The sequence below is a fragment of the Aythya marila genome (assembly GCF_965140915.1).
Source record: "Aythya marila genome assembly, chromosome: 17".
In the NCBI taxonomy this organism is placed as follows: Eukaryota; Metazoa; Chordata; class Aves; order Anseriformes; family Anatidae; genus Aythya; species Aythya marila.
This window is the reverse complement of record NC_139058.1, coordinates 7,136,026-7,158,160: the sequence shown is the minus strand read 5'-3', so window position 1 is coordinate 7,158,160 and position 22,135 is coordinate 7,136,026. Positions and strand designations below refer to the sequence as shown.

General features: G+C 57.5%; 1 protein-coding gene across 1 annotated transcript in view; it reads right to left on the bottom strand.

Moving 5' to 3' along the window:
* Positions 1-7,147: 7,147 nt before the first annotated feature.
* Positions 7,148-22,135, bottom strand: part of RBM19 (RNA binding motif protein 19) — an 84,755-nt gene continuing 69,767 nt past the window's right edge. The window contains exon 25 of the mRNA XM_082774072.1: positions 7,148-7,549. The gene's annotated coding sequence lies outside the window, so the exon portion shown is untranslated. The remainder of the gene's footprint in view (positions 7,550-22,135) is intronic.

The window sequence follows — 22,135 nt, the reverse complement described above, 5'->3', positions numbered from 1 at the left end:
AAAAATGCTCCTTCCACATGGTCTCCCTCCCCCCGGGGAATTTCAGCCCTCCTTGCCTTGGGAGGCATCACCCAGCCTCGCTGGAGCAGCAGCTCGGGGAGGCACAGGGGAGGGAGAGGAGGAGCTGGAGATGTTTGCTAGCAAATAAAGGACTGTGTGCTTAAACACTCTTCCTCTGCCTGTCCCCACCCGGCAGCGTTTGCTCAGCAAACACTGCTAATTCACCGGCTTCCCAACGTTTGATTCAGTCTGCAAAAGCAAACCTCGTACCCCACGTCCCCAGGGGCCTCCTCTCCCCCCTCGTTCTCCCCGGGACGTGCTGCTGGGCACCAGCCCTCGGTGCCTGGCCACCAACTGTGAGACTGGGGAACTGTGGGGGCACAGGGGGGGCAGCAGCATCCCCTGGCAAAGCTTTTCTGGTGCTCAAATGTGGGGGAAAAGCAAACTTGGGCAGAGCTTTACCCTGATGCCACCCGTGCCTGGATAACGGGCTCGAGCTGGATGATGCTGTGTGTGCACAGTGCTCATGGCTTCGTGGTCATGAGTGTGGAGGTGTAAGGGGGAAAGGTGGCATGGGACAGCAGTAGAAATATTTTTCCCCTTAGGGAAAGGCGAGGGGTTTTGCGGAGAGGCTCTGGGAATTGCAGCCCTGGCTGCAGGAGGGGGGCAGCACCTCGTGTGCTTCGGGATGGTTGCTTGTACCAGTTATTCTCCGAGGGACAGGGCTCAGCCCCTGTGTTTTGTCTGGCTGCAGCAGTAGGAAATGCTTGTGTTCATCCAGAAATGTTCTTGCCCAGGGGACTGGCTACCAGGGAGTTACTGCAGGGTGCAGTAGTGTGGTCGTGGAGAGATCGATACCTCTAACAGGGACCACCCAGATGCCACGACATTTCAACAGCTCCAAAATGTTCAGTTTGAGTCAGAGCATAACATCCCCTTCATTCTGGCAGGGCAGCGAGGACATCCTGCTGAAATTGTCATGAATTTCTGCTCGTGGCTCGGCCAGGAGCTCAGGAAGGTGTTTGTGTTCGGTTTCACGGAAACTCGCTTTGCACTCGTGCTGACCAGCGGTGCTGAGACCGGGAGATGCTCAGGGCTGGACCCAGGGGTGCTGGGTTGGAGACCTCAAGGGCACAGCCACGGAGGTTTGGCCAGGCAGCTCACCCCCGGGTGCTGTCTCCTCTTCGTTTCTCCTGCTCACACCTGGAGCTGGTGCTGTAGAACATGCCCACACTTTGTCCTTTTCCTGCTCAGCCTCCTCAGCCAAATAAAACCTGCACTGGGCAGCCTCGTGCCATGGGCACCTGGGTGTGCATCCACCCTCCGGACCTGCAGGTCCCTGCTGCGCTCCTGGGGAAAAAGGCTTGGGAAAGCAGCCCCTTGTGCTCGCCTATCCGCATGGGAAGCATCCTCCTGTCACTTCCAAGCAGCCCCGGAGCTCCGGCAGTGACATATGCTCCCTCCTCGCCCGCCTTTCAGCGCAGGTCCTCGCGGGAGGCCCATTAAGCACTTAGCTGACCTTGGACCTCTGCCCGCGCCAGCTGCACGCGGGAGGGAGCGGGCAGGCACGCGAGCACCGTGCCCGCCGGAGCTGTCAGCGGTGATTTACCGCGGCTGGGCGCAGGGTGGGCAGCGGGGCTGGCACTGCGGTGCCAGGGGGCTGCTCTGGCTGCTCCGATCTCCACAGCCCCGCTCGGTGCCCCTCTGGGTTCAACCCCGGGTCTTAATTTTCCGGCTGACCGCACTCGCTCCTAGCGAGGCGGAGAGGGGAGGCGCAGATTGCAGCGGGAGCAGCTTCTGGCGATGGGGTGGTGGCTGGAGGAAGGATGCAGAGGCTGTAACAGCTGCTCTAGGCTCTTTTCCTCCTCTCCATGTACCTTCCTGATGGGACCAAACATGCCACAGGGGTGCTTCTGGCGAGGGGATGGCACCATCTCATCCCGGCCAAGCCAGCATCCTTCGGAGGTGCCGGTAAGCCCCGTGTCACTTCAGTTCCCAACGCAACACCCTGAGTCTGAGCCATCACCCCACCGCATCCTGCTCAGCCTTGTAGCTTAGCCTTATCTCTCAAAGCAGAAAGGCTGCAGATTGCCCTCGACAACTTGTGAAATATCCTCTGTGGTCTGTGTGGACTCTGACCTCCTCCCCCCAACCCCTCCTGCCCCATCCCTGGGGGCCTCTCTCCTGCAGGAGCCCCAGAGCTGGTCCCAGCTCAGCTCGGAGCCAGGATATTTTTTGTCCCCAGTTTGCAACACAAAACCGCTGAGGTTTGGGCTGTTCCTTGGGAGGAGGCAGCAGACAAGGGCAGTCCCTGGCAGGCTGCTTGCAGGCAGCTGGAGGAGAAAGATCCATACAGAAAAATAAGGGTGGGAAGTCCTAAAGGATGCTTCGGCTGCAGCAGCAGAAGACAAGGAGAGGCGCAGAGGTGCACCCATCTTTTCTACTAGCTGTATTTGGGGAAAGCCTTAGGGAAAAAAGGTATTAAAAGGCTCCTAGCTGTAGCAGCCCACTCATCACATCTCCAGAGCCAGAGAGAAGTCGTCTCCACCATCCCTGCTTCTGGGAGCCCCTTGTGGGGTGCAGCGAGAGACCAAAGGGAGGAGACATCCCTGCTGGGTGTCACAGGGCGACTTCGTCTGCACATGGCAAAGGAGGGAAGAAAATGTGAATTTTCCAACTGGGTGCTGCTCAGGGAACCTTCTCGGGGGATGGGGACACTTATCCCAAGCTGTTGGTAATGTTTCCCCTACAGACAAGCTGCAGGCACCTGCTCAAATCGGAGCAGCCTCCCCACAACCTCCTCCTGCCCCGTGACAGTGAGCTTGGGGCACCTTGGATGGGTGCAGGACGGGTGTATTTGTGGCTGTGCTGGGCATATCGACTTCTTGGCACCCAAAGGCCAGCCAAGGCACGATTTTCAGACGAAATCTTTGATTTCTGAACGCGTCTGTGAGCGATGCGAGGCGGCTCAAAGGCGCTCAGCTGCAGTGGGCGGGCTTGCGCCACTGGCGCGGTATCTCTGCTGGACACGGCACGACTCGTGGACATGAAGCTGAGGATCTGAAACTCTGCGTGCCTTTGAAAATCTTCACTTGGAGACTGGGTTTGAGGTTCTGAGGAACAAAAAAGGGTTTTGGAGCTGCTCGGGGGCATGGAAAGAGCAAGATAGGAGGAAGGAGAAACGCTGCTCCTGGTGCTGCCTCGACTGAAATAAATGCCCCAAGAGCTGCTGCCCCCAGGACCGCTGAGTATTTCTCTGCTCAGCCTTGAAACCCAATCACCTTTTGCTTTGTTTGGCAGGGAAAAATCCTCAAGGCTTTGGGGCTTGGCCTTGTTACGGAAAATGCTTTAAAACCAGGTGTGAGGATGCTCTAGGCGGGATGGGCGCACGCAGTGGGGACGTGGGGACCCTCTACAGCACCCAAATCACCTTGGCACAGGGACAGCACCCAGATCTCACTGCCTGGTGGTGAGGACACGCTGCTGAGGCCACCGGGAGCCTCTCCTGCTGCAGCCTCCCCAGGCTGAGACCCGTGATCCTCCCGTACCACCGGGAGGAGAAGCTGGCCCCAGCTGGGTCTCCGGAGCGCAGCACCCTGCAGGAGGAGCCCTTTATCCCCCCACACACACCCGTTTGCATTATTATTCCCCCCCCCCCTCTTCAAATTCATCTCCCTCAGCCATCCGGGGCTGTCCCTGCTGGAAAATTACTCTCACAAAAGCTCCCTCAGCAGTAATTACCTAAATGGGGGGAAGGGAGGGGAGACCCATTTAGAATCCACTTCATGGCGGGATTAGCTAATTAATTAACGGTTTCACTGACAACTCGAAGGGGAAGAGTGTGTTAAATAGGAAGGCTCCGGAGCTTGATTTATGTGATGTGACACCCACGGCTTCGCCGCCACGTTGCCATCCTGCGAGCCCCGCGCCGGGAGGTCCCGCTCGGGGCCACCAGGGGGGACGGAGGGGACAGCGGTGGGAGCAGGGGGTGAGCAGCCGGAGGGTGATGCTGGGGTCAGATGTGTCCTGGATGCACGTGAAGGTGTGGAGATACCCGACGTGCCCTGCTGGATGGAGGGCAGGTTGTCCATATCCTCTGGACAGGCTCCCGGCCACGTCCCAGCCCTGCGGTGCCACATCCCCACTGCTCCTTGGCTCATCACCTGCAGGCACCTCGGGAAAAGCCCTGCCCAGGATACCCAAATCCATGGCTGGAATGGATTTGTTGTGTCTCTGAAAAGAGCTGGGCTGTTCTGATGCACGAATCCTGCCCTGACTCACAAATCCTGCGCTGCTGCATTCGGGGCTTGCTCTGCCCCGGCTCTGTCCCCTGCCCAAATCCCGTACCCGCCGCCTGGTGCCTCTCACCTCCGCCAGCATCCTGGGGGAAAAGCAGCTGTGTGTTTGGATGGGAAAAATAAATCTTGAGGGTTTCCAGCTGGATTTGTTAATTTGTGGCAAAGGTTAAGATGCGTATTGGAAAAACACGCTTTTTTTTAGGGGTTAATTTGCATTTGTTTGTTTGTTTGCATTCTGCGAAGGCTGCGATTCCCCTCGGAGGGAACAAAACTGCCAAGTTTCACACCTTCGCTGGAGGTGAAAATTTCTCACGTTGGTAGCAAAACCACAGATTGCTTCGGGGAGAGGGAGGGAGGGGGGAAGGCGCCGGGAATGGGTTTCCTTCCACTTCTGCAGGGATTAAGGGGAAACGCTGATAAATAGCAGAGACGAAGCTGCCCAACCTTCCTGCAAAACTCAAGGGGGAAAGGGGACGGGGTGGGACAGCCAGAGGGGTTATCCCAGTGCCTGGCTGTGGGATGGGAGATATTTTGGATAGGGGATGCTATGGGATGGAGATGCTCTGGATTGGGGATGCTTTGGGATGGGGATGCTCTGGATAGGGGATGCTATGGGATGGAGATGCTCTGGATGGGAGCTGCTTTGGGATGGAGAAACTCTGGGTTGGAGATGCCCTGGGAAGGAGATGCTCCAGGTGTGAGGATGCTCCACTGCCACCCAAACCCTCTCCCCCCTGACTTTGCCGATTGCTTTGGCCACTTGAATGCCAGAGGCAGGGAGTGGGTTAAATCTAAATAAATGTTAACCCCCAAATAAATAAATAAAGGCCGCTCCGGGGTGGGGCTGTCCGTGTCTGGCAGGCCTGCGTCCCCCCCTGTCATGTCCCCCCCCCCAGCACTTGGCTGGCTTTTTTTGATGGCTTCTAAATAGAGGCGCCCGATCGCATCTGGGAACAAAATGAAACAGATTTCATTTTTCACACGCGGCACAATGGCCGCGCTGACAAAAGAGGAAGGCGGCCCATTGTCCCGCTCTGCATCTTCACATCCTACCTCTGTCCCCCAAATTAACCCCTTTCACCTCGGCCTTTGTGGCGACACCACTTCGGAGCCGCCGAACAAAGGCGGAAGAAAGCCCTCTCCATGTACTGGGGGGGGGGTGGCGGTGGGGGGGCGGCGGGCTGGTGTCCCCCTCCTCGTGCTCCTGGCGGTGGCTGTCCCCGTGTCCCTTCTTCCATCAGCCCCTCGCCCAGCAGGACCCTCTCCGGCGGGGATGTCCCGCCGTGGATCAAGGAACAAGGAGGGAGCATCCCTTAAATGCAGCCCTGCCTTGCTGTCCTGGCGCTGGGGACACTAAAGGGTGGTGATCCCCATAACCACGTCCTCCTTTGGGATGCTCATGGGGTTTTGGGGTTCTTTGGTGGGGTTTTAGTCTTGTTACCGACTCTGACATCATTTGGCTTTATTGTGCTTAAATCCCAACCATGCAAAAAAAAATAAATAAAAAAAAGAAAACAACAACAAACAAATAAATAAAAACAAGGCTAAAGGGGAAAAAGAGCAAAGTGCTTTCAGACAAAGCTCTGGAGCATTCGGAGTTGGCCTGGGGTGATTTCCAGCCGAGCCTCGTGCCTTGAAGCACACAGCACACTGGGTGCTGGCACGGATGGTGAAGCCAGGACCCGGCTCTGTGTCCTGGTTGCGCTCCGGCTCGGGGCTGCAGATCCTTAACTCCGTGAGAAAACGATTGCAGGGATGTCCAAATTTCCAGCATTTCACACCTTGCCTCCCGGATCTGGGGGCCAGCTGGGGACATCTTGCCCTGGCACCGACCCTTTTCCTTGGGGTCTCACTGGGAGGGGGCTCTGTACTTTTCCCCCCTGGTGGCGCTGGCTCCGTGCCGTTTATCTGACAACCCGCTCTGTTCGCAGATGACACCGCCGCGATGAACCCTTTGATAATCCCTCCGTCCCCACAATCAATGCACCCGTGAGCAAAGGCTGGGTGCCGCAGCAGGGGGATTTTTACCTGGAAAATCACCCCCAGGGATGCGTTTTTCCCTTTCCCAGCTAAGCCTCCCCAGCTGGCCACCAACTCACCGCAGGGCCGTGTGCCCATTTCTCTGCCACCTTGGGCATCTCACCCGCAGCATCCTCCCACTCCCTTTGCCCACCATTTGAGTAGGATGTGGGGACAGGGTCAGGCCGGGGGGTTGCTGTCTGTGGGGTTCCTCTGGGGGTCCCCTCCCCTGACCCCAGCAGCTCTGCAGGACCGGGACCAGCCCCAGAAACACCTGGGCTCCTCGCCCTCTCTGCGGCGCCCCCGACTGCAGCATCCCTTTAAATAGCGAGGGGCCGCTCTCCCACCCGGGCCTGCAGGAGGTTAGATAAGAGAATACAAACCACAATGCTTGCCCTTTTTTTTTTTTTTTTTTTTTTTTTTTTATCTTTCCTTTTTTTATTATCTTCTTATGGCTTTAGAATTATCTTCACAGACACTACATGAATTTAGTCAGGGCAGGTAAGGTCAGGCGCAGACACAGTTGCTCATATTTATGTATAATCACCCGCCGGAGGAGATAAATGGGCAAAGAGGAAGGGGGGCAGCGGGGGCAACAAGGGATGTGCCCCCCGGGGGAGGACGTGGAGGGGCAGTGAGGGGACAGCAGCTTGTGGGTGATGGCACGGCCTCCACTGGCATGCCAGAAGGTGGGCAGGAATTTCTGCTAGGCTGGTGGAAATTCCTCATGGAAAATCTGAGGTTTGGTCAGGCTTCTGCACGTTTGTGACCTTAAATGGCCAGGGTCTTAAGGGTCAGCCAGGCTTAGGGGCACCAAAAAGTTAGGTGAGATGGTTCTTACCCCCCGGTTCTTGACGCAGACGGCAGCACCGTGCTGGGTGTCTTGGCTGGGTTGGAGAGCATCATGGTGAGGTGGAGATGGCCATGGCATGGAGAGATGGAGGTGACCACACCATGGTGAGACGAGCGCTCTGTGACCTGGCACTGGCCATGGCTGGGAAGAAGATCTCAGCAGAGGTCCTGGGTGTGCAGAGCCCAGGCAGGGGCAGCAGGCTGGGTGATGGGCTCTCCCCGGACACCCTCCCCAGGTGGCTCCCCTTAGCACCCAGCTGGGTGGGCACCCAAGGGCGACGCCCCGAGCCAGGGACCCCATTCCCACATCGAGCCGTGGAGGCGAGCTGCTCAGGGCGGGATGCTTTCTGCAGAGCCAGGTAGCAGGGCAGAGCGTGCCGCTGTTTCAAGGAAAATATATAATGCACCTAAAGAAATTGTACAGAAATTGCAAACAAAGCATGCACAGGAGGATATAAAATACCGCGTACAAGGGCACCCACCGATTATAACTTGATTTAAAACCACTTAATTCACTAAATAACAAATGCAGATTTACCAGAGGTGTCAGGACTAAAAGCATGCCTAACAATGCATTTATTTAATAACTGTTTGCTCTCAATGTCAGGGCACTGTGTCTAGAAAATACAAGCAGCAAACTAAAGGCTGCGATTTTCTTTCTTCTTTTTTATTTTTTTTTTATTTTTTTCCCCAAGGCCTGGTATATCTGGGGAGGGGGAGGTGGAAATCAAGGAAGAGAAGCCAGAAATTGTAACGCTGAGCGAGGCTGTGCCTCCCTTTGGCCAGGGAGCAGAGGAGGGGAGCGGAACGCAGCAGCCGCGAGCGCGAATTCACCGCCAGAGCGTGCAGGTGAAGGAGAAACCCGCGTGGCTTAAACGAAGCTTCATTACCTTCGCCAAGGAAAAGTGTTACAGGAAAAGCTCTGAAGTTTGCAGATGTGTTTGGTGTATCGGATGGGGTTTGCTTGGTCAAGGAAAAGGGAAGGAGCCAAACACTGGTGCCTGTTAGGCTGCTGGTTGGGTGTTGGGGAGACAAGAAGTGCCAGGCTGGGCTGCCTTGCCCCCGTGGCACTGGAAAGGGTCATTTTTACTGTCTTTTTTGGGGATATCTGGCTTGTTTCACGTATTGCATGGTTTGCTCAGTGCCATGGGGTGCCCCATGCAGCTCCTGGGAGGAAGGTGAGGGCAGCAGCCCACCTTTTTCCAGCCTGGAGGTTTGCCTGTAGAAAACCACAAAATGCCAAAAGGCGTTTTTCAGGAAGACTCGACTGCTGCCAAGCCTGCAGAGTGGCACTCGCTCGAGCTTCACGTCTACACTTACTCCTCTAAGTAAGATCCAAGCAGAAAAGTCCCTCACTGATGGCCCTGCTGATGGTCCCACATGGGGTGTGCTCGGGAGAGGGGCAATGGAGCCCCCCAAGACTTTGTCCACGGGGCCCCCATTGCCTTCTGCTCTGTGCCCAGCACGGCACAGGAAATTCAGGCTCAAATCCTTCCACATCCTCCTTTTTTTTAGGACTTTACGTAGAATCTCCATTGCCATCCCCATGCTGGCGACGATGAGCTGTTCTGTGCCCATTTTACCCAGCCCCAGCTCTTGCCTTGTGGCTCTCGGGGCACCTCACAGGGCAATTTCCAGCAGCTCCCCAGGCACCTGCTGTGGAAGGCGATGTCAGAAGGACACCAGGCTTTGCAAAGCCCTGTTCGGAGGTGGCGCCCAGTTTTCCTGCAATTAGGGAGCAGCTAACGGGGCTCAGTGGCTACCTCCACTTTGCTCATCCAAACAGGGTTCATCACGGAGCCAGTCTGTGCCAGGCAGAGCAGGGCACGTTAATTAATCCTCCTGCAGTCATCAAAAACCTCGTGGCTGCCTTGCTGCTGGCGCTGCGAGACGCTCTGTGTGCAGAGCCCGGGTTGCCCTGCGTCTGGCAGAACAGCGCTGACCCCTGCTCTGGGAAAGGCAGCACATGTACCAGCTTTGTTCCCGCGTCCCCTTTCTGCTGAGCACGGCGTCGACACAAAACCCTGGTGCTGTGCGAAGGAGCCGACCCGGTGGGACGCGGGGCCGGGCTGGGGGATGCCCCGCGGTGCTGCCGGGGGGGGATGCAGCCCCCTGCCACGGGCGTTGTGCAGGTGGGACGGAGGGGAGCCCGCCTTTCCCTGGCTCTCCGTGACGCACGGCCCTACAAAGCTGGTTATCTGCCCAAACCCCGCGGCTGACAAAGAGCCCCCAGCCGCTCCAGCGCACGGCGGAGGTCTTCGCCGGGCTCCTCTTCCCTGCTCCCCCACCTCCTCCCCCAGCACTGTCGCCCAGCCTTATCTTCTGTTGTCTTCTTGTGGGAGAGGAGATAAAAGTAATTCTTATGGATGCTTCTCCAGCGGAGGCTTGCCTCCTTCCCCCCTCGCCTCCCCCAGCATCTCCCTGCTCCGTCCAGATAAAGGGTGAGGACCAAGCACATGTCATTTTCTTTGTGCAAAATCAATATTCAGCAAAGTTTATCTGTCCGACATAGCAGGAAGCGCTAATTTCATCCGCGTCAATTACTTTGATGAACGCTCATACTGTTCAGGGTGCGAGAACAAGATAAAAGAATTACTGAAATAAAAAGCGTGCGCCCGCCCGCGGCCCCCACCCCAAAGCCCCTCCCGGGGCCGGGCTGCCCGCGAGCAGCCAGGCGGGGTGGTAATGGGGTGGGTGGGGGTGATTTTGGGCTGGGGACAGGGCAGAGACACCCCCCCTGCTCCGGGTCAAAGGGCACAGGTAGGAAAAGGTGTGCTGCTGCAGGGATGGGCTCATCCAGCACGTGTTTGTCCGTGGTTTTTGTTTTTTTTTTTGGTGGGAAATGGCACCCGGAGAATAAGGAGAGCTGCTCCTGCCCCAAACCACCCCGTTCTCTAGCTGTGGCCGTAGCCGCTGCGGCTGAAGTGGTGCGTAACAGTCTGATGGCCCTGCTGCTGCGGAGCTGAGCGAGCAGGTCTCGGGGCCCAAGTCTTTAATTAACCAGCAGGGCTTAATTTCACAGCCAGGCTGGATGCGCCGCCACGCTGCCGTGCTGCCGGCTGCGGGCAGCAGCCCGGCCCCATCACGGGTGTCCTCGGTGTTGGGGCATCATCGGGGCCTGAGCCCTGCTCCCTGCTGTGCTCAGCCCCTGGAGAACGAGGTCGTTTCGCTCAGCTGGTACAAACCCATCCTTTGAGCATCGTCCCACCGAGCCCCTCTCCGTCAGCCCCGCGCGCAGCAGGAGCGGTTCCCGGCTGGTTCCTGCAGCATCGCTGGCAGGAGCGTGGACAAATGGCTCCTGCGAGTATCTCTGATGCCGCCCGTCAGAGGCAATTTGTCACCTGCACGGGGCCGCCTGCTGCTCCTCTCCCAGCCCCGGGGGATGGAGCAGCGTGGGCTTGTCCCCGGTGGTCACAGCGGGGGGACATTGGGGCTTGCTGCCCCCACAGGGGACAGCAGCTGGAGCAGGATGGGGGAGTTCTGCCCCAAAATCAGCAGAGCCTTCCAGGCACAGGGACAGCTCCCAAATGCCTGGGTCAGATGAGGACCTGGCTCCTGCCCTACCTGGTGGTGAAGAAAAATGTGCAGGGGCTGGCGGCGCGCACTGGAGTGATTTCCACAGCTCAGCTCGGCACTGGGACTTCGTTAAGCCACGGCAATTTGCCAGCTCTTGGTGGTGTGATCAAGAGGCTGGCCCCGTTTCTCCACCAGCTGCGTGTGTCCCCGCCACCCAGGGCTCCCCGAGCATCGTGCCAGCACCGCGCCGCTTCCCTGGGTACCACCAGGAGTGGGATCGCCCTCGGCACGCCCCGTGGGGCAGCTGCAGCGCGGTTTGGTGTTAAATCTGGACAGTTTGGGCTGTTGGAGGAGTGCAATTATCCCCAAACTATTGCCCTTGGCTGGGCACAACTCTGGGGACCCTGTGGGGTGCCAATGTCCCAGGGAGATGCTCTGCACCAGGACACGTGAAGGATGTCCCAAAATGGGGCTTTTGGGGCATGATCTGAGCCCATAGCCTCCCCAGAGCAGGGCAGGGGAATAGCCCAGAGGGTGAGGACCTCTCCGGTGTATTCTGGGCTGGGGGGAGCCCGGAGCCCCCTGCCCACCTGGCTGCGCGCAGCCTGGGCTCCCCCCCTTGCTCCCGCAGGCTGCCAGTGCCTCTCTCCCCACCGGCTACAGGGGGAGCCAAGACATCGAGCTAGACGAGACGCACGGCAAGCCCTGCACGAAGGTCGGCCAGGCAGATGGTGACGGGGCTGCCGTGGGGACCCGCCGACAGGTTTGGGGTCCCCGAGCCACCTGCGCGGAGGAGGAGCCCAGAGGAAGCACGGCCCGGGCTGGGGATGGATCCAGAGCTGCTGGTGCCCTGCTCGGCACCCCCAAATTCCCACCTCTGGCACCACCCAGCCCCTCTCCCCGCTACCTACCCGAGTGTCTTGTGCAGCAAAAAGAGAAACAAAAGAGGGGAATGGAAAGGCAAGGACTGCAGGAACGACAAATTCCTCACAGGCAGCACAATTACTGCAGGGCGCTGTGGTACCCCGCTCCCCAAAAAGCAAACCAACCCCACACCAGGGGCACACGAGCCAAAGCCTTAAAACCTGCCTAGTGAGGAAGGATTTTATTTGGGGATAATTTCAAACTATGCAATCCTTTGCTTGTTTTTTTATTTATTATTTTTTTCCCCCCCTTAAATTAGACTTTGCTGACGGCACTTCAAGGGTCTTCCTGCCGGTGCCAAATAAAAAAAAGTCTGTGTAATTAGTAATACTTGGGGAAAAACCATCCTTTCTCATCGGGATTTGGAAGGAGCAGAGGTGGGCTGTGTGAGAGGGAGCACCTGGCCCTACTGGGGCACGAGGCTTGGATTGAACCCTGCAGAAGGACGGGGCCGAGGCTCACCGAGGCTGTCCTGGCGCTGGGATCCGCTCGCCCTCCCCCTGCCGGGGCAGGATCCGTCCCCATCCCCATCCCCCCCGTCCCCCGCTGCCTCCCCTGCAGCACACACAAAGCTGCGACCTGGATTATCTTCATTTCCATATGGAGGGCGATGTAAGCCAGCTCAATGCATGGCCGGTCATTTTGTTCCCAACTTTGCGGCGCGCGGGAGCGGAGCCCGCTGGGGACATTAACTATTCAGCTCATCTCACCTTGTGTGCGCACGCATAGATCAGGCTCTACAGCCCGGGGAAAATAAAGCCCAACGCCTCCTGCCCGGTGTTTCTTTGTATTTGCCTTCCCCGGGGGGGTGGACGCCTCTTTTGGGGTCCCGATTTGGGGACACACATCGGCACAGGGGGGACGGGGATGGTTCCCATCAAAGGGCGATGCGGGGTGGGCATCCCCATGCCCCGTGGCTGCTTCCAGACCCAGGCTGTGTCCCCTTGCCCCCCCCCCATGGTGGCCAGGGGGCTGCTCCGTGTCCCCAAATTGTCCCCACCGATGTCCTGCTGACCTGCAGCCCCCTCTGCCGTTCGTGGCTCCGGCTTGCCCCAGCCTCAGGGTCCCATTTTGGGGCTGGGGGGGGGTCACCTGCCACTCCCCACCCCATCGCCCCTCTCCAGCAGCCCCCTCCCTGGTGCTGTGCCCCCTCTGTCCCCATCCCTAGGGGGATGGAGTCCTGTGGGTGCATCCTGCTGGCAGCACTGGTGGCTTTTTTGGGGTCTCCTCCCCAGAGCAAGGCCAAGATAGTAAATAGAGGAGAACCCAAAGGGCCAAACTCGAAGAAACTCAACCCAAAAGTCCCCTTCCCACTCCTTCACATCCTTTTTGGGTGGCAGGCTGTGGAAAATGGGATGGGAGCAGCTCTGCAGCAGGTAAAGCCCCCAGCCCCACTGTCCCCACCTGCCTGAGGACACCGTCCCTGTTCCCAGCTCCCAGCATGGGGCTACGGGGGGGTTATTGAGGTTCCAGCCCCTTCACATTTTTCTGCCACACAATTTTAACACCAGGAGCTTGGGGCCTCGTTAAGGGCAGTGGGATAATCACCTGTGAGCGTTGTAGGGGATGGGCAGGGGACCCCTAACACCGCGGGCCCATACCCAAAGCTTCTCCCCAAAAATCAGAGCCCAAGGACACCCGGGGCTGATTTCTGAGCCTGGCTGAGGGAGGAGGGGGGGTCCCCATTCCCCAGGGAGGGCCCCCATTTCTGAGGTGGGTCCCCATTTCCCAGGGGGGATCCCATTTCCTGGTGGTTTCCCATTTCTGGGGGTGTGTCCCCATTTCCCAGGTGTGTCCCCATTTCCCAGGGGGTGCATCCCCATTCCCCATGGCCTCCCCAAAGCTCCCGCAGCCCCCGCACACCCCAGAGCACAGCCACAAGCTGCACCAGCACCCCTCATCCCCCAGAAAATCCACACACCCCACCACCATCACCCCCCACCTCCAAAACCCCAGCTCCCTCGGCCCCCCATCCTTCCCCTTCCCACTCCTTTGCCCCCCCGGCACCGCAGCTCTCCCTCCACAGCCGCCGGCACTGCCGATGGCAGCAACCTCTCGGCCACAAAGCAGCCTTGGGGAAGCCTCCTGCCGCTGTCCCTCGGCAGATGGAGGCAGGATGGAGCCCGCTGGAGATGCTGCCCACATCTGCTCCCGCCGGGTCCAGGCAGCAGCGATGCCGCCATGCCGTGCCTATTTTTTTTTTTTTTAATTATTTTTTTTCCCTTCTATTTTTTTTTTCCCATCCCTTTCCCCGTTCCCCCTTCCGTGCCGCTATCCCCCGGTGTCAATGCGGCACGGGTGATAGGACACGGTGATAGATCTGCCTCGGACACACTCTACAATAGCTCTCAGACAGTCTATTAGTCAGCAATTGTCTGCCAGGCAGCCTGGCCGGGCCCGTGTGCCGCAGCTGATAATGGCAACGAACAAAGATGGCAGCTGCTTTGTAGGGGGAACAGATTTGTGGCAAATCGAGATAAAATAAAGAGGAAGGAGAAAGGAGTGTATGGGAAAAAAAAAAAAAAAAAGCGTGCAGAGGAAAGGGGGAAAGTAGGGGAGAGGGGGAGGAGGAAGGAGGCAGCGTGCGAGCTGTCAGTCCGCGGGAGCATCGCGGCGCTCTGATCTTCTGCGGGGATGGGGAGGGGGGGAGAAGGAAAAGCAGCACGAGAGGAAATGCAAAGGCAAAAATCAAATGCAGAAATCATTTTCAGGCTGCCGGTGTCGTGGGTGCAGATAAGCGCAGCCACTGAGGCTGGCAGGCTGGGGAAGGGCTCCTGGGGCTGCGTCGCCGTCGGTATCGCGGGGTGCGCCTGTGTGCAGCCAGCAGGAGAACAACTGCTGTGCCTCTGCTCCCCTGTGCCCATGCACCCGGCCTCGTTTGGTCCCTGTGATGCTTTCCCTTGATTTTTGGGGCAGAAAGGGGGCTTGTCCCAGCTGGGGGTGTCACGGTCACACCGAGCACCCCTCCTGTGGCGTGCCCAAGGAGCGCAGTGGCTGCTGTCCCCTCTGATGTGCCCTGTGAGCAGAGGGGTGCACGGGGTGGGGAGGTGGAGGCTTCCAGGGATGGGTTACAGAGCTCTGGGGCTCTGAAAGTAAAGATGGGGTTGGCAGGGAGTGCGGGGAGCTGGCCTGCCTCCTTTCTGGAGCCGCAGGGCTTGCACGCAAAGGTTTGCACACCATGGGTTGCGCGCGAAGATTTGCACACCGTGGTTGGTATGCAAGCGTTTGCACACGGGGGTTGCATGCAAATGGTTGCATGCAAAGATTTGCACACCACGGGTTGCAATGCAAGGATTTGCACACAGGTGTTCGCATGCAAAGGTTTGCACACCGTGGTTGGCATGCAAGCATTTGCACGCAGGTCTGCATGTAATTTTTCACATGCATGGCTTTACATGCAAAGGTTTGTACAAGAATTTGCATGCAGGAATTTGCACTCACGTGTTTGCACGCGAAGGCCTGTGTGCAGGAGTTTGCACACGCAGTGCACTCAGTTTTCCACCCCTGACCCTGCTCACCATCATCCTCCAGCCCAGCGCTGCAGGGACATGAGCCCCCCACAGCTCCCAGCTCCTTGGGACCCCCTAAAATGTGGCCCCACGGGTGCATGGCCCTGGGAAGCACCCACCAAGGGGTCACACACAGCACTTGGGGTGCTCACTTGTCATCCTGAGCAAAGGGAGGATCAAAATCAATTACAAAAAATAAATGAAAAGGTGCCTGTTATAATTACAATCCAAACTTTTTTTTTTTTTTTTTTTTTTTTTTTTTTTTTTCCCAGAAGCTGGAGTTTTTAATTCGAATGCATTACATTTGGCCTCAAAAATTTAATTGGATTAAAATTTAAAGTTTAAATTATGGCAAACCTATGTTAAAGCCTACATTTAACAAGATCTATTCATATTAAAATTAAATACATATGTACAGTTATATATATGTGCATATAAAGACAGCTGCACGTGGTTTTTGCTATCAGAGTGCCAAGAGTTTGCTTTTCTGCTTGGTTTTCCCATGTGGCAGTGCTCAGCACCTGGCCTGCCCACCTTTTGAGGCAGAAACACGAGATTTTTGTCATCCTGGTGTCACTGGTGCCCAAGGTGATGGGCTTGCTGCAGGTACCTCCAGCTCATCCCAGGGTTGGTTTAAAAGGGAAAAATCGTGTTTGGGTAACGCAAGACCTTTTGTTCTTATAGGTTCTGCTTAGTTAGGGTTTGTTAGTGTATTAAAAAAAAAATAATTAAAAAAAAATCCTGTTTTTGTACATAGAATTTGTAATCGAATTCTGGTTCCCACCTCTCCTGTGCTCAATATGATGGGGTGCATGCCCTGCTTTGTGGGATGGGGAGCATCCCTTGTGTTTTGGGATGGGGAGCATGCCCCATTTGTGGGATGGGGACCATGCCCTGCTTTGTGGGTTGGGGATAAGCTCTACCTTTTGGGATGCGGAGCATCCTTTGCTTTGTGGGGTGGGGAATACGCCCTGCACTTTGGGATGGGGAGCGTGCCCCCTGTTTTATGGGATGGGGATAATCCTCTGCATTTTGGGATAGGGAATATCCCCTGCATTTTGGGATGGATACCAACTCCTGCTTTGTATGGCAGGAAGCACCCTCCACATTTTGGGATGCCGGGCGTCCCACAGGGCAGGGCTGGGGGCGCGTTCAGGCCCAGCCCCTCTCGATAACCTCCTGGTGGGCCCGCGGAGAGCCGAGCTGCCTAATCTCCTTATCACTGCCGGCCTCAGCCTCGGGGCTGGTTATCTCTGTGGATAAAGGCAGAGGGACACCGCACAGCACCTAGCCCGGCACGGGGCCCCCCCGCTAATCCTGCCGGGGCCGTTCTCCCTTTATCCCCCTCCGCAAATCCCCGGCCCCCCGCGCCCCTCCACGCCTGAGCAGCACCGGGACCTCTTATCGCCCGCACCTGCGGTGGGAAAACAGGGCTGGGGGGGGGGACACGGGGGTGATGAGAAGCTGGGGGGCTTCCTCTGTGCCCCCCTGGGCTGCCTGCCAGATAAAACCTTAATCACTGCTGCCAGCCCCCCCCCAGGGAGCGGGATAAGCCCTGCGCATCGCTGCTGCACGCGATGCCCCCGGTGCTTCACCCCCTCCCGGCCCCAAAACCTTTGGGTCCCCTCCTGATGCGCACTCACATTTTCCCCTTTCTCCCCCACCCCTTATTTCCCTCGTTATCCATTTTTCCATTTTTCCACCCCACAAACATATTTTTTGCCCCCCCCAGCACCTTCCCCCGTCCCCACTTCTCCCTGCTCCCACCTCCCCTCCCTCTCCTCTCCCCCAGCCTTCCCCCTCTCCCCTCCCCATTTGCTCTTTGTCAGGCTGTTCTCCATCCCTCAGCCTGCCTCTAATTTCTGATTAATATGTTCTTAGCCAAGGAAAAGAGAGAGAGGGAGAAGGAGAGAGAGAGAAAAGAAGGAATCTTCTAAATAAATCATTTAGTCATGTGAGGAGCTAATCTCCAAGTGACGGCCTGTGTTTATCTAGTTTTTAGCAGTGCATGTTAAATAGTGATAGGGGACTAATTTTTTTTTTTTTTTTTTCTGCTGGAGCTGCTGTGAAGGGATTTTTAACTTCATTTCCCAGAAAGAAAAATGGTGAAAGCGGAGATAAGGCCCCCGAGCAGCTCTGCCCCTGAACTGTTAGCCGGTGCAATTAAACACCGCACGGCAGAAGGGGCAGCGGGGCAGGGGTTGCCAATTACCCCATGCAGGGGGCACGGCTCTGCCCCCGACCCCCCCAGGCCCCTGCCCCCTGCCATCCACCCACCAGGTCCCCTCAGTCCCCTCGCCCCACTCTGGGCCCCCCCTTTAAGAAATTTACTCCGAACGGTGGGTTTTTTCTGGGTCCCTCGCCATGGCAGGGGCAGAGAGGCACACAGTGCACTGGTCCCTGAATGTGTCCACCTTTAGGTTTTACCTCTGGGAGAATGGTAAAGCCCCACCAGGGACTCAACACCCTGCTGAAATCTCTTGTAGGTTCATCCTTTGGCTCGTTCTTTGGAAGAAAAGCTTGGTGTGGTTTCCTCACCCTTCTTCCAGCAAGCTCACCACTCCTGATTTTGCACCGATGTGGCACCGACCCTGCCCATATTCCTACCTAGTTTATTACATATTATTCTATATATCTACAAAACCATTTATTCCTCATATAGATGACAGAAGGGGAATGTATCCCGATCCCTGTAGGGCTGGGATGGACGAGAAGGTGCACGATGAAGAAGGGGAGTTACAAGCCACCGGCACAGCTCAGCACGTCGGAGAGGACCCATCCTCCTCGCAGCGCCTTCTCCAGGTGTTCTCCAGCCCCAGGAACCTGGGATGCTGCAGGAAAGCACAAAAAAAATCCCCACAGCCAGGGGCTTTCCCAGGAAGCCCCCCAGGACCCTCCTGGACCACGGGATCCCGGGTGGGCAGAGGCAGCCGATTCCCACCAGGAGCCGCCGCAATTAAGCCCCGGTAATGAGGGGCTGCGTTGAGGGGAGGCAGAGCGGTAATTTAAATGATGGCCAGCTCAAATACGGAACGTCTAAATGTTCTCTCGGAGAGATTTATCTGTGTGTGGGCCTACCTCGCTCATTTATTTCGTTAAGCAGCTCGCTATATCCCGGCGGGCGGGAGGAAGGGATGCTCGTGCACGGTGCCCGGCAGGGCTTGGGTACCTCTGTGGGCACGAAGCATCCCTTTATGTGCGCCCAGGGAGCCCCAAAATCTCTGCCTTCCACCCCAAGCACGGCTTTCCCTGCTTTTCTTCCCCACCTGGGGGCTGGGGGGAGGAGGGATGCTGAGCTGTGGGGTCTGCAGCCCGAAATGTGGGGAGGTGGCCGTAGGTAGCGGCCGCCTGCCCTTAAATCCCTCCTCGGTGACACCGGCTGCGCCGCCTTTGTCTGCAGCAAACAGCTTCCCACCAGCATGCCTGTTTGTTTTCTTTTTTGGGGAAAAATCAATTAAAAAAAAAAAGCCAGATTTCTCCAACTTCTTCCTCTCCCACCGCCGGGGTGGAGGAGAAGCCAGGCAGGGTGGTGCAGAGGGGATGCACCCCGCAGCCCCGCTGGAAGGAGGAACCCCCCAAAAATAAAACCAGTTTGCATGGAAAAAAACAGTGCCTTGCTCCCCTCGCCCATATCCCCCACTCCTGGGGGGGGAGGGCACAGCACGGGGACCCTTCCCCACGGCCACCCCGGGTCCCCGCTGTCCCCCCGGCTGCTCCCCACCGCCGCGTCCCTCGGGCGTGCGGCCGCGAACAGCTGTCGGAGAGCCGGGATCTAATGGCTGCCTGGAGAGCAGTTAGCGGATAATTAATATTTGCAGCACAGAGCCGTGATTGCTCCACGTCTTCCTCCCCGACAGCGGCGCGGGGATGCTGGGGACAGCAAGGCGGGGGGCTCGGAGTCCAGCCAGCACGGAGGGGGTGCCCCAAATCCATGGGCATCCTCGGCTAGGCGTGGGAAGGCAGGCAGGAGGCTGCCACGGCTCTCCATGGCAGCACGGGGATGGAGTAGGAAGATTTTTTTCCCCCTCCCAGGCCGTCCTTCCCCGAGGCTGAGGGGCTGCACGCCTGCTGCAGGGGTTTCAGCGAAAGGCAGGCTGCTGGAGGGGCTCTGCTCTGGCACCGTGGGATTTTAGCTTGGTGCCTGTGAAAACCCTCCTCCTTTTCTCCTTTTCCTCCAGTTGGGTTCGTTGCATGTGCAGAATGAGAAAAAAAATAATAAAAAAATAAAGAGTGTAAGTGAAGGGCCAGCAACTTCCCTGGAAAAATTAAACCAGCATTCTGCAGGGATGCTCGGCACACCAAAATACTCCTGGGAAGCAGCGAGGGGGTGCACAGAGCAGGGGTTTGGGGTTTGGGGGCAGCTGGGACAGGCTGGGCTCCTGAAAAGACCTCAGAGCAGCTTCTTGCTGTGGTTTTTATCCTTTAAGCAAGAGAAAGCACACTGGTGCTGAGCAAGCATTGTACGGCGGCATGACTGCTGGCATCCAGAGCACCTGGAGACCCCAAAAAGCAGAGCCCCATCACAAAGCCAGCATGGAGGGGATGGGGGCACCCGCGGAGCATCAACCCCAACACCTCCAAACCGCTGCAATAAACTGAGGAGGAACGGGTGAGGGAGAAATAAAAGCCTCCGTGCAGCAGGCAGGGATTCTCTTATCCTTCTTTTTGCTTTTCTCTCCTATTTTTTATTTATTTTTTTGGGGGGGTGAGGAGCAAATTCAGCCATCTCTGGCTGCGAGCGTGTTCGCTGCAGCTCGCAGCGTGCCGTTAATTCCCCGAGCTGTTTAATTTAACAGCCCCTGAACATGCAGACATCACGCTGCACCTTGGCTCTTTGCGGAGCGGCCTGGGTACGCAGCCAACACAGCCAAAAAAAATAATCACAAACCCTGCCCTCAGGAGCTGTGGGGTGGGCAGGGATGGACAGCCAGCATCCTGCCCCCCTCCCGTGCCTGCATCCATCCCAAAATGCTCCCAGCATCGCATCCCCTGGTCCTGCTCCTGCAGCCTTGGCACAGCCTCTCCACCCCGTTGGTGGCTTTGCACGGGTGTCCTGTGTGCCTCGGTTTCCCCAGGTGCATGGCGATGTGTCGTTGCTTCTTGGGCATGCTGAGAGGGGTTAAACCAATATCTGCCTGGCCCCAAATGTTTGGGGCTGGAGGGCGGTGCAGTGACACCGGAACCAGGCAGGGTCCCTGCTCGTGCAGGAAGATGGGGCTGGGGCTGCTCGTTGGGAAAGGGTGACACAAGAGGTTGGTGACACTGGAGGCTGGTGACACTAGAGACTGGTGATATTAGGGGCTGGTGACACTGTAGGTTGATGGCACTGGAGGTTGATGGCACTGGAGGTTGGTGACACTGGAGGTTGGTGACACCGGAGTTTGGGGTTGGTCTTGGCTCCAGTGCCCATGGAGGTGCAGGAGGATGCGAGTTTCCAAACCCAGGACGAAAAATCAGGGCCACGCCACAGCCCCAGCCGCTGCCTCGACCCACTCCCAGCCAGCAGAAAATCGGGGCTGCTTGTGCCTTCTCTCCCCGGCTTCAAAAATCCCATGAAGAGGGGCCGGCTGCAGGCGGCACCACCCCGGTGAGGGGGCCGCGGGCTGCGGCTTGATCCGCCCGCCTGCGGTATTATCCCGCAGCCCCCGAGCGCCTGGGCTGGCGCACGCGGGGGTTCACACCTCCAGAACAGAGCCTTATCTCGGCGCTCGGTGCAGGACAAGGCTGTTTTACTCCTCCCTCCATAACCCTCTTAGACTTAATCCCGTCTTTAATGCCGCTTGGAAGGGGGCTTTGAACGGCTGTGCAGCCTAACCGGCTCTGACCTCTCCGGCTGCTCTCGCATGCCCATTTGGAGAACTCCCGACTCTCAAAGAGATAACAGGAGCCCGGCAAATCCTCGCTGGGAAGCTAAAGCGATTGTCACACTTAGGGAAGTTTACTCGGAAAGCAAACTTAGAGCGGCTTGCCGGCCCTGGGGGTGGCGGGGGGCCGGGATGCTCGCCCTCCCCAACCCCACGGGGCAGTGGTACCCAGCCCGGAGGGATGCAGTGAGCGGCTTTTGGGCATGGAGCGAGGAGAGGAGGTGCTGTGGGTGATAAGGAACCGGATAAAATGGTGCAGGGGATGGGAACTGGTGCTTCTCTGCATGGCTTGACCCTTGGTGCAGCGACACGGCGATGCTTGGGGTTCCCCAGCACCGTGATGCTCACCCGACACGGTTTCCCCCCAAAAAAGTACCACAGCACCAAAACACCCCGCTGCCACCATCCCCAGGGCTTGCACCCCACCTCTGGGTGCTCCCCACCCCACCTCTGGGTGCTCCCCACCCAGCACCCCATGGCCAAGCCCTCCCCGGCGGCCCCGGGAATCGACACCTTTCTGTTCCGCTTGGAATTAATCAAAGCCACGGCCCCTATATTAATACTGCGGTGGGAATTAAAATCATGCAACGCATTAAAGATGTAATTTAAAATTAATAACTCATAATTATTTATCATGGCGTATCGGCGGGGCTATGAATTTTCTCCTCTCGCCCGGCGTTCATTTCCTTCCCTTTCCCTCTTCCTCGCGCCTCTAATAGCTGCCGGACCATTATGAATATCTGCGAGTGATTTTTTGGAGATGCTCAGCTTCAGATAGACCACGCTCCATTTTTTATTTTTATTTTTTAATATTTTTTTGGTGCTTGTCAGGCTGGGTGGCAGAGGAAAACCTTGGCTGTGGTCAGTCCCTGGAGCCAAAACGCTCCTGGCCCGTCGCAACGCGCTCCGTGCCCAAACGACGCCACGGTTTTGCCGGTGATGGCTTCGGATGCCTGGTGCATGGGAGCATCGGGGTGGCTTGCACCGAAACCTGCGTGCCTACGGCAGCGGGGTGCCCCGCAGGGACCCCAAAAATCAGCGGCGACATCGAGGGGAAGGAGGAGACGGCGAGGCCGGCGCGCCCCTGCCTCGCTCGGCCGGCGCTGCTGAAGGAGGGAGCGCAAATCCCCAGCCTGGCAGTTGGTTACAGCTC